The following is a 13,478-nucleotide window of genomic DNA, read 5'->3' as shown; positions in this document are numbered from 1 at the left end:
ATGGCAAGAAAAATAGTATCTGCTTGATTAGCTCCATGTTCAAGTAAGGCCTGAATGACAGTTTTAATAGTATGATGTCAAATCACCTGTCAGAACAACAACCTGTTTCCCCCAGACTCTCATCATATGTGAGAAACATGGTACAGTAAATAACCCTAGGTTGGTACTCTGTTAGACTGTATCATCACATATTACAGCAGTAACTCTAATCAGAACAAATCCCTATTCAGATTTATTGCCCTAAGCAAAGGGGTAACCCACTTCCTCTTGTTCAAACGAAACAAAACAAAACAAAACAAACAAACAAACAAAAAACAATCAGGGCATAAGTGCAGAGAAAAGAAAACTCAGCATGACCATACACATACCACAAGTGAAATTCTAATACCACTAAAATCCATGGCTACAGGGTTCAATGGGACCAAAACGTAACTGCACATGTCTGGGTTTGCGTTGCTTGGTGAAATTAACAGAACAAACACTGGTCATTAGTCGTCCTATTCATGAGGAAGCCCTCAGCGGTGGCAGGCCAAGAAAAGCGAATATGTTATTAAATTGGGATCAGAAGTGGGAGGAAGTCAAAGTATAAAGTGATCCAATAATCTGGCCTATTCACTTAGGAAAAAAAACCCTAGGAAGCTGTTTTATCTGACAGAACATAGAGCAAAATTGCATGCAGAAAACATTCAAATGGAATGCTGCCCCTCTTCCCATTTGTATTCCACATGTTACGCCCAGTGTAAAGTCTTACATTTCCCACTGCATATATCCTATAAATATAATGATAATAGTAATAATAATAACAAAAAAAAAAAATGTATTTGAACAAATTGTAAAAACCTATCCTAAAAAATAGAACCTCTCCCTTTTCTGAGAGAAGACACTGAAATTCCTATGGTGGCTACTACTTAGGATTTCTTACAGTAAAAAAAATGCTAATTCAATTACTAGGGGTGGGACTCATCTGTCCAGAAGTATCTGTCTAGCCATGTGGAAGTTAGGTGCCTGTTCTAACCACGTGTAGACTCTGTACTAAAGGGAGGGGTTCTGAGGCTTCAGTGGGATAGTTCTTCCTATCCTAAAAAAGAGATCTATAAGGAATGACACCTCTGGAGGACAATTCAGCCCATTTACTTTACATTATTTGCAACAAAGAGATCCCAGATGACTAACTTGTATCCTCTAATTAGATAAGAATATATGAGAAGTATCTCATCCCAAGTCTTTGAGTTTATAGCATGGACGATCCAGGTTCTTTCCCCTTAAACTTCTTTTAGAAATTATTTTCTAAGTAAATGTTTCTGTGGCTAACATCATTAACTCTTGGATTCAAATATCTCATAGATCCAAGCTAGGTCTTGAAATTGAGGATCGCATCTAAGAAAAACGGCTCTAAAGCTATTAAGCTGCTACTAGTTTCTTTTGGTACAGCACCTTATAAATGTTCTGGCTCATAAACTACTGGCACCCAACACCTTTTTCATCTTATTCTTTATCACAACATGTGGATATTTCTAATTTATCTGTGATTGTTCAGTGCGAAATTCTCAACAGCACTTGTGGTATCCTCAAAAATTTCTTGGTTATCTAATAGCACTCAGTTCAGAAAACTGGGTTGAGTGTAGAAGTCAGCAAGAGACTTTCCAATTTAAAAAGGCCATCCCTGTTAATAATTTAGACTATTAGTCATGTTCCTTAAGCAACTATTAAACTTTTGGTTGATAGCTTTTCAATACTGTTCATTTACTGCTTCCTTCCTGAACACAAGTAACTTCACTATTCTAAGGTAACAAATGTTACGGATAGATCTCTTTGGAAAGTACAATGCTAATAGCAGGAAAGACAATGAGTGCCACCGCTGTATAGTTAAAAGCTTATTAATTTTGCAGTAGTCAACAGTCCTGGACATGTACCTCAAAACTTAGCCCCAGCTGTCTCTTTCTAACCACTAATGTAAGTGGTGCTAATGTAAGCTTTGCTGACACTTTCAAAATTTAACTTCAGTGTTCAAGTATGTCTAGTTTTATGCCATTGGATCTTGGACTTACTTCCATAAAACTGGTCTTCCTTCCATAAAACTATAGACACACACAAGAAAATCACATAACATGTCAGCTATATTAAGCATCTCCAAGTTATAGTGAGACGGAAACCATGACAGGAGCGTATTCTGCTTGCTGCTGTATAGTCTAATAGGGCATGCCTGCATTTCCAGCAAGGTGTGACTGTATCTTATGAAAGTATGCCCAAACATGCAGACTGTGAGCAATGTAGCACCGAAGCTACAGAACTTGGTGCAAACTGCAAAGCCTGCCTGAGAAGCAAATTCAGAAAGTGAATGTGCTGAATACTTCTTTGCTACTGAATCTACACTGGTAGTAGTATCTGACTGGAGTTAATTAATTATGGCTAATTTGAGTATTTTTAGGTAAGATGGAGTCATAAGGTGATTGCCATGTGAATATCTTCATTGTAAGACATAATACTTTATTGTGGTTGACAGAACTAAGGAAAGGTAATGTCATGGGAGAATAGGGACAGAGTGAAGTCAGGTGGCTTCCTTAAGTTACTCCTAAAAATGGCATTCACATATTAATACAAACTGCCTGGCGTGAACTATCATGCATGGGTACAGGAACAGATAATTTCTAAGCTTCAGTCTCGACACACTTCAGTAGCGTTGATTATGCCAGCCCAACATACCTCACTTTCCTTTATCAGAACAGTAGCTGATAGTTCCTGTCAACTTTGCAAATTCACTCTCCCATTTCTGCAATCTGAAAAACACCAATAACTCAAAAGTTAGTAAAAGCAAATGTGGCAATAATATTAATGACAAATATTTACCTCCTTATTAACTCACTCTAAGGGCTATGGAAGAGCAGCAGTATGTAGAAGAGTTATTTTTCTAAAAGTTATATTTTCAGAAATCTTTTCTGTCTGCTACCAGCTAGAGTTCCCCTCACACCTCTGCACTGCTGATTGTGTAAGTCACTTGGAAGATGACATCAGATTTTCACCATGAAAAAGTAGCAGCTTCAAGCAATAGCTGACCACTGCATTCAAATATATACAAGAGGTCTCAGTTATACTGCCGTTGTTATAGTCCTCCAAATTTCTTACTTCTAAACAGAATCTTCTGATACAGTTAGCATCAATTTACAGAGGCTTCAGATCAAGCCAGGGACTGAAAGAAAAAGATAATGCCGTTGTAAATACACAGTCAATTCAAAAATGCAACTTTTGAGGCTCTTTTGCTTCTTGATTCTTTTGTCAAGTCTTTCAACTGACTCAGAAAGTCACAACCACTAACACTGTCTTCAGACTCTACAGCTGAAATGCTAAAATCCCATATTTGAAAAACAAACCATGGGAAAGTAAAATTGAAAACATTCCTAAAACATTGATTAAAAAACTATTTCAACACAGAGTTTACATAAAGAACTCAGAATGAAAAGCAAGTAGAAAGGACAGGAAGATTGCTAACAACCAGAAATTCATGTTACATCATGTTCTGATTTGACAATAAGTTGGCTTACTCTAGCAGATACAAATCTGAAGTTTCCAAGTTTTAAGATTTGAAAAAGTCACGTACTTTCCTCAGTCCTGTCATGAAATACGCTTTTAGTTTAAGCCCTGCTTCATAAAAGTAAGCTGAAAATACATTTTCATGTGTATATCCAATGATACTCTGTTGATAAAGGAAACCAGAAAGAGAGGTATGTCAAATTCCTCCATCTGGCAGAAGAGAGGAGTTCAAACAGGCATGTAGCAAACCCAGTATTCTAAGCACCAGTGAGACTCTGACCTGGTTACTGGATTCTCGAGGGTATGACACACCCTTAGTGAAACCTATGTAGTGAAAATATTGTGTTTAATGTCTAAACATACAGTTCTAATGTTTAGGACTTGAAACTAGATGTAATTTTTTCATACAAGGGAGCTCAAATCAGGGTGCTCATACTCAGATACTGTTTTCAAAATGCAGATAGCAAAGTCCCTGAAAGTCTATTTTACAATCTGCTTGTAGTATTGCCACAAGAACTCAGTAGGATGTCAGGGAAGAAAAGGCTTTACATGGTCATTAAGGTTATAGAATTGCTCCTATTGCCATAGCCCTAATTCCTACTGACTTCTGCTTTGAACTGGAACAAGTTCAAAGCTCCTAAAAATCACCTGTAATAAATGACTATATTCAACTCCCTCTCTGAAAACTGTTGAGGTAATCTAACAGCAGATAAGCAAATAACATCATTTCAGAATACATACTGGGTATTTGTAAATTATTTTGTTACTTGAAGTCCTGAATGGCAATGGAAAGAAAGCAAAACAGCAGATACTGATGCTACCAATCAGTACATTCAAAAGCAATGAACTTAACCAAAAATCCCAAGACTGTATGAGAAGTTGAGAGATCTGTAAAATATATTTATGGCTTTGTTGGTTTCCGCTTCAATCTTTCAGGTTTGCAATTTCTGCAAATAAAAGTGCCTGAAACTTTCATTTTTAAATACAACATTTAGGATTTAACATCTAGCAGTTAAATCCATAACCAGGATTTAACATCTAGCAGTTAATGCTCACTTGTAAAATCTGAAATCCACTGAACAGCACGGAGTACGGTATTGTTGGTGGTCACACAGACTCACATTAAATAAATTCAGCAGGTACATCTTGTATGGAAAACATAAGTGGGATCTGTTCCTTCCCTTTCTGCTGTAGCTACCTCTCATACCCTGCCCATCCCATTTATCTGGTTTCCCATATCCCTATTCTACAGCACAAGGTAAATAGATCCCAACAGCTTGATTCTTAGACACTTACTTTCATTCATTTAGCCCATTGTTTCCAAAAACTAAGAAATGAAGATCTATCAGCACTTCTCTAAGAAAACAGAAGAAAACACACAAGATGTCTTGAGAATGTGAAATCCAATACTTCAGAAATTAGGCAGGGCACAGTGTAGCTGTTCAAATCCTGGAAACAGAGATAATCAGCCAGTAGCATCTTCTCCAAAAATACCTACTGTGCAACTGACTATGTGAAGTCTACTGTCCTAACACTGAAAGACTCAACTCAGGAAGACAGGTTAAAATACTGAAGACATAGGCATAGATAAATAGGCATAGATAAATTTGACACTTTATTCTGGAGCAATCACTACATAATGCAGAACTGTTAACCAGGACAAACAGCTTTCAGCTAGCACAACTCTGTGTATTCCCTGCTCCATTTCCAGTCCCTCTGAGAAAACCAGGGGCAAAAAGCTGGGAAGACTAAACCAGTTCCCCCAAGCAATGCAAGTTCTGTCTTAGCCTGCTGCCACTAACATAAAAGGCAAAACCCATTACAACCAGCTTTAGTCAGCTGCTGCACACACAGTTAGAGCTGAAAGAGTCATCTCAGGCCTCCTTTAGAATGAATGGAGAAAACTGGCATTTAGGGAGTGATTCATCTGGTTTATTTTAGTGACATTAGGATGAGATAAATTGTTCTGCAAATTGAAAAAATAAAAATAATAATAATAAAAAAGACCCAGAAATGCCTATTTTCCTCCATACACAGTAAATGAAGACCAGACGAGGAATTGCCTGCATTTGGTAAGATGAACTCCACCCAGTAAGCCTGTGGCATACATTCACGCCTCTCAGAGACCTTTTGTTGTAGCTGTTAAAGTTTCTGTAGCTCCCAGAACTGAGCAACCAGGCTCCCTCCACACTGAGCCCTAGATGGGCAGGGGAGTCACGGACACCCAAAGATATTCTAGGACTTTGAAGCTACCGGATCCTACTGGGTGGACTGACATAGATCTGGAGGCTATGACTTACTGTGTGGAATAGTCTATGTGGTAAATAGGAAAGAAAAAGACAAGAGAAGCCATCTTTCCTAAACTGGTGAGATGAACTCCATCCCATTGCAAGTCTTGTAACAGCAACAGCAACCAGCAACATAGCTGCCCAAGGAAGGTCAAGGAACAGTCTTATCTGCACAGGAAACTGAGTTAGCCAGGCACACAGCCTATCCACACAGCAGGCAGGACACTTCTGAATGAGCTTATGAGTTTTAAAACTCCAACACTACCAAGTATTTTTCCTGCTGGACAATCATATGTTTTCAGATTTAGCTCTAACAATGCTCTAACAAGTGCAGAATGAATAGTTAATGCTTTAGGCTTCGAGACAAGCACTGCGGAGCACTACAGACACAGTTACTGCTACATATATTTTGTCAATACAATCTGAAGCCATGAAGTATACTGCCAACAGAGGCAGACAAATGTGAATGCATTCTGCCAAAAGAACTCGCTAGCTGCACTGTGCCAACAGACTGCCAGCTACATTTCCTCATGCAGAAAAGGTCTTGGATTTCCACTGTCTTTCATATTTCCTTCCAGTTTCCTCTATTAACTGGATGGATTAATATAGTATTAAGAAGTTGACACTGGTTATCTTCACAACTGGTTTTAGTCACTACCCAAAACCAGACAGCATCAATTTACACCATTATCTGTACTGAACAATGTAAATACAAGGCTGTAAATATCTGGGAGTTCCTAATGAAATGATGTTAAACTCCATAAATGTGGACTTAAATGAGGAGACTGTGAGGTTTCATATGCTGATACTACAGGCTTACTAGCCCAGCAGGAACACCCAGCAGACACTATGCTGAAGTAGCATTATAGATTGTGCATCAGTACAAATCAAAAGGACGGATATACCAGAAATGGTAAGCCATTGCCTATGTTTCAGACTAGGATTTCGCTTTTTGCAGTCCTAGCAATTAAACTATCTTGCTGGAAAACAAACTGGTGATTCAGGGTATTTGAGAGTTCTTTGAAAAGACTGTGGTTTTCTGCTCTTCACTGATCCAATGGATAAGGAATTTTGTGGGAACGTATTGATTCTGATTTTTTTTTTTTTGAGAGTTTGAAAATCTCTCTGAAGAAAAAGAAAGATGATTAGCCAAAACACAATCCAGTGCTGAACCACAGAGAAGATTGAGATATCTCATTTGTTATTTTCCCTCTGCTTATGAAAACGCCACAAGATCTTCAGCCTTTCAGACTCGTTCATTCTCTTTTTCTCCACCAAAGAGCCCCTGGCTCAGAATGGAATACTTCCATCACAACATATCCCATGACTATTAGCTTGCTGTGTGATACCCTTCCCTAGGATGCAGGGGACCTAGACTGAAGCTGAGTGCAGACTAGTTCATACCAATACTGTCTCTATCCATGACTGTCTCTATCCATGACTGTCTCTATCCACTGTGTGTACTCTACTCATCAAGGTCGTCTTGGAGCCAAGCTGTCTGGTTTGCACTGGGGATTCTCAAATGATCATTAAAAGCTCCTTCTGATGAAAGGGTTATTGAATTCTGCACATTCATATTAAATTTTATAGTTTTGATGCACCAAATGAAACATTCTTGCACATTATCTTCACTCCCCCTAAGGAGAGTATGAAAGAGCTAGTACAGGACAAATACGTAGCCAGATTAGCCACTCAAATACTGTGATGGTGTGTATATACTGAAATGTGGCCTCTTTTGAAATAACAGAAGAGCCAATGCCAGCCATAAAGTAGCAACTGATTATTTATGCAAAGAGAAGTAAGAAACTAATCAATTACAGATACCATTTATTTTGCCTATAGTAGGACACAATCAAACATGCAAAAATTCCCATGATGCCTACCAGAAATAAAAGCTCCTGTTGTAGCAATGGCATAGAGAAGTTGATCTTGCAAGTCACACAAGCAAAAGTAATCAGTTATTCTCCATGGTAAACACTACACAGTGTTTACAGTTAATATTAATACTGATGTATGAGAACCACTGGCATCCTGTAAAATTGATACTGGACAGACATACTTAATACTGAAATGTTTCCATCCAACTGAGTTACAGTTAATGGGCCCTACTGCAATGAACTCCACTTAGACTTTCTCTGTTCAAGATCGCACAGCCAAGAAAGTTCTCCCCTTTCCAGACCTGTTCTGAATTAGATCCCAACGGTAAGTAAATTAAGTTGATCAAGACTATTAGGTTAAAAAAATAAAATAAAATAAAATAAAATAAAATAAAATAAAATAAAATAAAATAAAATAAAATAAAATAAAATAAAATAAAATAAAATAAAAAGGCAGCTGATGACTTAGAGAAACTACAGTCTACCACCTCTGTGGCAGCAAGATGTTTCAGGAACTTCCATAATGTCATAATATGGTAGGATAAATTCTGCTTACCTTAGGAAAAAATCTAAAAGAACATTGTTTCCAGGATGCACTGGCTAAGGAAGTCTCATGGCTAAAAATTACTTGGATTTCCTGCAGTAGCAATCTTGACAAAAACTAGGGTGAACCTAATGATTGTCTTGAAGCCATTGACTAATTGTTGAGGAAACGTGGGGTGTCTGTCCACCACTAGACTGCCTAGAAGGAGCTCATTTAGACACTAACTTCCAAAGGTAACAATATACTTTGTAGCCTTGAAAGATGAAGTAATTCCTTTAAAATCTATTCTAATTTTTAAAGAGATCATTCAAATGTAATACAGATATTTACCAAATACCATTTGCTTTCTGCAGGTCTTAGTTTTTTAAGACGCATCAGTATAAGAAACCAAACTATTTTTATGTTTCTCTCTAAGTTTGTGCTGTAGCAAACTAGCATTTTGAAGAGAGCTTTCTATTCCTATTATTCAATATCCTTCTTTTACATGTTTGAACATATTATCTGGTAAACATTTGCAAAGCCCCTAGGTAATTAGAAAATAAGGTTAGGCAAATATTATACTTTAAATGTAAATTGAATCATGTTTAGCATTTAAAGCCTTTCAGAAAACCTCTTTAGCCACCTCATTTTACACAATAATGAGAATTTTGCTTTTGACTTTAATGCTTACAGGATTGGCTCATCTGGACATATTTTAAGACACCCATGTTTTAGTGGATCTGTTACAGATGCACACATACTCACTAATTCTTGTACCTTCACTGAAATAATTTTCCTTAAAAAGAGTTACCACACAGTCACATGGAAAGTAAGTACAATTAAAGCTAGCCCTGTGACTCTTCAAATCATTGAGCTTTGATGTAGTTCTGGCCAGAAAATGTAACATTCAAGTTTCACGTTGTTTAGATCAACAGAGATGGATATTCTTCCCACCTCCTTATTCTTCCCACTTTAGTACCATTGTGTTAATGTCAAAGGAGGTATTTCTGATCTCCACCTACAACACAGAGAATCTTGTTTACAGCCCTTCTAAATCTCAGTACTCCAAAAGATATTTTCAAATAATAAATAATGTAACTGTGCTTTTGCCTCAGGGAGGCAGTTTTCCCATTATGGCTTTATTAAATTCCAAATACTAAATGTAGGATAGATGAGGATATTTTGGAAGACTTCTTGGGGGGTAATGTTACTGTAAAGCTCCACCTCCTCTGAAATATTATTTAGAGAACATCCTAAGCAGGTGCATGTTAAGATGAGATTGAGACAACTAGCACAGTATTTGTTCCGCATGCTTTTTGGCCTGGGGGTGGCTTGGTGAATGATTCCTTGCTGAATAGTACACACAGAAACTGCAAGTCCTATTAGCATTGTCTTGAACAGACATCTTGTTAGCTGAACTTTTTAATGGGTTATTCTGTGCATGCAGTCTGCAAGCTTTCTCAAAGCCTACAGGCTTCCCCTCTTCTATTTTTTGTAAGGGAATAGGCATGTTATAATACATATCTGCATTTCTGTCAACTAAAAGCTTGTTTAGGCCTCAAGTCATCAAGCTCAGGATGACACAATTTGAGCACGTGAACAGCCTGAATTGGATTTGTAAACAATTTCTTTCTCTTCTTAGAAACAATGTCTTAGACTGCCTTTTCTTCCAACATTGCATACTTCACTAGAAGGACCTATTTTTACTAAAGCATAGTCCCTATGGCTGAGAACTACTAAAACTGTTTTCTAGCTTTAAAAAGAGAATCTATGTAAACTAAAACTAAAACTGCACATGTTAAATAAATAAATAAAAATAACACTTCATCATTTGAGAGACTTCTTCCCAAAATGTAATGAAGTAAGTCTGAAACATTACTCAAATGATACAGAAAGCCTGTGTTTTAAAACAGCATACTGCATACAGCTGTGCTTTAATTTTGCTTTGGGAACATGAACAGAGTTGTTAACACCTGTTCACGCCTTGAAGTATGGCATCTGAAACTGGCAGCACTAGGTTAAATTTAATTCTGTCAAAACTATCTAGCATAATTGGAGTTGCTACACAATACTATCTGTGTGCTTACTCTTTCCAAGCTAAAACTCTGAAATTTGCATAAGGTCAAAATATTTGTATTTTGTAAAGGTTGGAAAGAAAAGATACATTTTCAAATCAGAAAATGGCATACTTCTTCTACAGTGTAAATGAGCTCTCTGTGACTACTTTGTCTCAGGGACTCTGTGAGATCATTTACTAGAAGGTTTTACTAGAAGTGCCTTTTCAAAATAGTCAAAAATAGCTGTGAGACACCTTAGAGATCTGCAAATTTTGTACCACTACTTAGGTGTTTAATCCACATTTCACATTTTCCAGAACAAGACAGATCTGTATTTTATTTTTGAAAATACAGCCGTTGACCACAACTCTTTGAGTGTGACCATCCAGTCAGTTCCTTACCCACAGAGTGGTCCATCTGTCAAATCCATCTCTCTCCAATTTAGAGACAAGGATATCATAGGACTGTGTCAAATGCTTTGCACAAGTCCAGGTAGATGACATCAGTTGCTCTTCCTCTATCCACCAGTGCTGTAACCCCATCTTAGAAGGCCACCAAATCTGTCAGGCATGATCTGCCCTTAGTGAAGCCATGTTGACTGTCACCAGTCACCTCCTTCTTTTCCGTGTGCCTTAGTGACAAAGTAAGAGGAAATAGGCACAAATTGACACATACAAAACTATCCAAACACAAGAAACACTTTTTTGTTGTTGTTTTTTTTTGTTTGTTTTTTCTACACTGAGGATAATCAAAGAGTGAACTAGGTTACCCAGAGAGCTGGTGGAGTCTCCATCCTTGGTCTTACTCAAGACAGGACTGGATGCAGCACTAAGCAACCTGTTTGAGCTGTCCCTGCTTAAGCAGCCAGAGTGGCCTAGATGGTCCCCAGAGGTTCTGTTCAACCTCAGTCATTCTGTGAATTGTAAAACCATGATACGGGTAATATTTAAAATACTGTTTCTCATTCTGAGAGCTACAAGAGAACAGGATGGAGAAGAATCACCTCAACACTCAGGATGTTTTCTTCTAGTGTTTTCTGCACTGCCTTCTGAAACTAGTCAGACCTAAATGAAGTTAGGGCTTTCATTCCCACACATCCTACTTGAAGGTTAGGTAGTTAAAAACCTTGTTTTAATTTACTTCAGCCTGAATTTATTCATGACTAGCTCACACCCACATGTTTCTATCTCCACGCTGTTCTTCAGACTAAGTATATTCTCCCTCCTATATATTTATAAATATGTAGGCTTATTTAGTGTATGAAAACAAAGCCTTTATGGGCTCCTATAATAAACTCATCTGATCATCCTCATAGCCCTTCCCTGCACCTGTTTGAGTTCATCCTTTGCGAACACAAAAGAGCAAAATGGTTGAAATATTATTCCTCAAGAAATTGATACTGCTGCCTTTCTCTGTATTCTGGCCATTATAAACATTTTCCTAATTCTTTGTAGGTAGCAGATCAGCTGATTACTCCTACCTGAGTAAGTAGCAGAAATTTATACAATAGAAGAACCAGGTCCTTACCTGAACTGTGCTTACAGTCCATACTACTGCAGGTAGCAGGCTGGGTGATAGATGCAAGGCAACTTTCTGTATCCTCATCACAAGATTCAAACAATCCTCATCGCAGTCAGAGAGCTAAGGCATGCTGGCTGCAGCCATTTCATTAAGATCTAGCTTCCAGGCAAAAATAAGCTGAAGTCTTTATTCCAGTTTCATTTCCACCCATACACATCATCATGCTGCAGGCTGCTTTTCCTCAAGAAATCTTCAGCAGTCTCTGTAAGATGCCCTAAGTAGTATAAAGATCTTAGCAATGGGAGGATCTGACTCAAGTTAGTCCAACACATCGGCAGAGAGTAAGTGGGTTTGGCTTTCTTTAAATGAACAGTAAACCTGCATTTTAATACTTGTAATGAGAGATTTTTCTAAACTTGTTATCTGTCTCTGCCTAGTTCTCCATGAATTTTCAGAAGTTGCTGAAGTGACTTGGGCTTGTAAGTCACTTACGAAAATGAGACCCCACAATTTAAAATTTACACTGTAAAGAAGTCTCTAAATTAGAGAAGACATTTTAATAGAGCTTCAACAGTAGACAGAGCCATTGGATAAGCCAAAAATAGCCATTAGCAAAACAAATATAACTCTAAAGAGATGTAAGAGGTGATGGAAGGAGGGGAAAAGCAATACAGAGATCACTTATAACTTATGATGTAAATGAAATATGATTCCATGGCATCTTGAAGCTTGGGATATATTTGTTCATGAGATACAAGCTCATCATCTTCTATATAGAGTAAGGACAGCCTTGTTGTATTACATTTTTCTGCCCACCCTCCCTAACCTCTTGGAGGAGAGTGAGTCAAGAGTTGTTAGAAAACAAGGTGGGAGAACTTACTGTCTTATCCTGATCAATCTACTGGCTGTTCTGTGCTCTTTAGTCCTATTTTCAGTTACATTTTTTCAATGAGACTTTGTTTCTCTCCTAACATTTTTCATGCCACTAGAGCCATTAACATGTGAAGGCCTATTTTAAAACCCCTATTGCTATCACTCCTCCTACCTTCCATTTATTGGAGAATATGTGATGTGAAGTATGCTGGGAGGCGATAATTTTTGTTTGAAAGTAATGAAGTCTACAGAACTGAAATAGGTTTAATAAATAATTCTCATTTTCTGTCTTTTCTAACCACAATTCCACCTAATGACTCAAATATTTTGCTATTTGGAGTGACCATTTATATTCATAGGAAGGAAACAAATGATAACCCAATATTAGGTGGACTTACTGTAGCTAATATTACAGCATAATTATCCATTCACTGAAAACTTACCATCGATTCATCAGCAAATCTTATCGTCAGTATCTTCATAGGTATAAACTGCCATATATTTTTCTAGTTCTTTGGATTTGCCTCCTTTCTCATGTATGATTTTTCATTAGTCCTCCATAATAATACAGTCACTGTAAAGAAAGGGACGCTTACCCTTTGCTTTAGATTATATTTTTAGCCTGTCAGTTATAAAGATATACTAAAGCAGTAGCTCCCTTTTACTTGATAATAAACATAGCCCAACAGCTGAAAAGATATATTTACAGTCTTCCACCAGAATCCTCCCAACCCCTTACTGCTAAGAAAAACAAGTGGGCCATTGCAGCATGTCCTAGAACTATTTTGGTACTGGGGGAAGTGCAAGTTCC

At 37.6% G+C, this 13,478-nt stretch overlaps 1 long non-coding RNA gene across 2 annotated transcripts in view; it reads right to left on the bottom strand.

Moving 5' to 3' along the window:
* Positions 1-373: 373 nt before the first annotated feature.
* LOC118173604 overlaps positions 374-13,478 on the bottom strand; it is a 30,002-nt gene continuing 16,897 nt past the window's right edge. The window contains exons 1-3 of one of the 2 annotated variants that reach the window (XR_004754302.1): positions 11,801-12,053; positions 2,704-2,777; positions 374-514 (exon numbers count right to left, since the gene is read on the bottom strand). This is a non-coding gene — a long non-coding RNA (uncharacterized LOC118173604). Of the gene's footprint in view, positions 515-2,703; positions 2,778-11,800; positions 12,054-13,478 lie in introns of those variants that run through there. The other variant, XR_004754303.1, reaches the window with a different exon arrangement.

The sequence above is a fragment of the Oxyura jamaicensis genome, chromosome 1 (genome assembly GCF_011077185.1).
Source record: "Oxyura jamaicensis isolate SHBP4307 breed ruddy duck chromosome 1, BPBGC_Ojam_1.0, whole genome shotgun sequence".
NCBI lineage: Eukaryota > Metazoa > Chordata > Aves > Anseriformes > Anatidae > Oxyura > Oxyura jamaicensis.
This window is presented reverse-complemented; position numbering and strand designations above follow the sequence as displayed.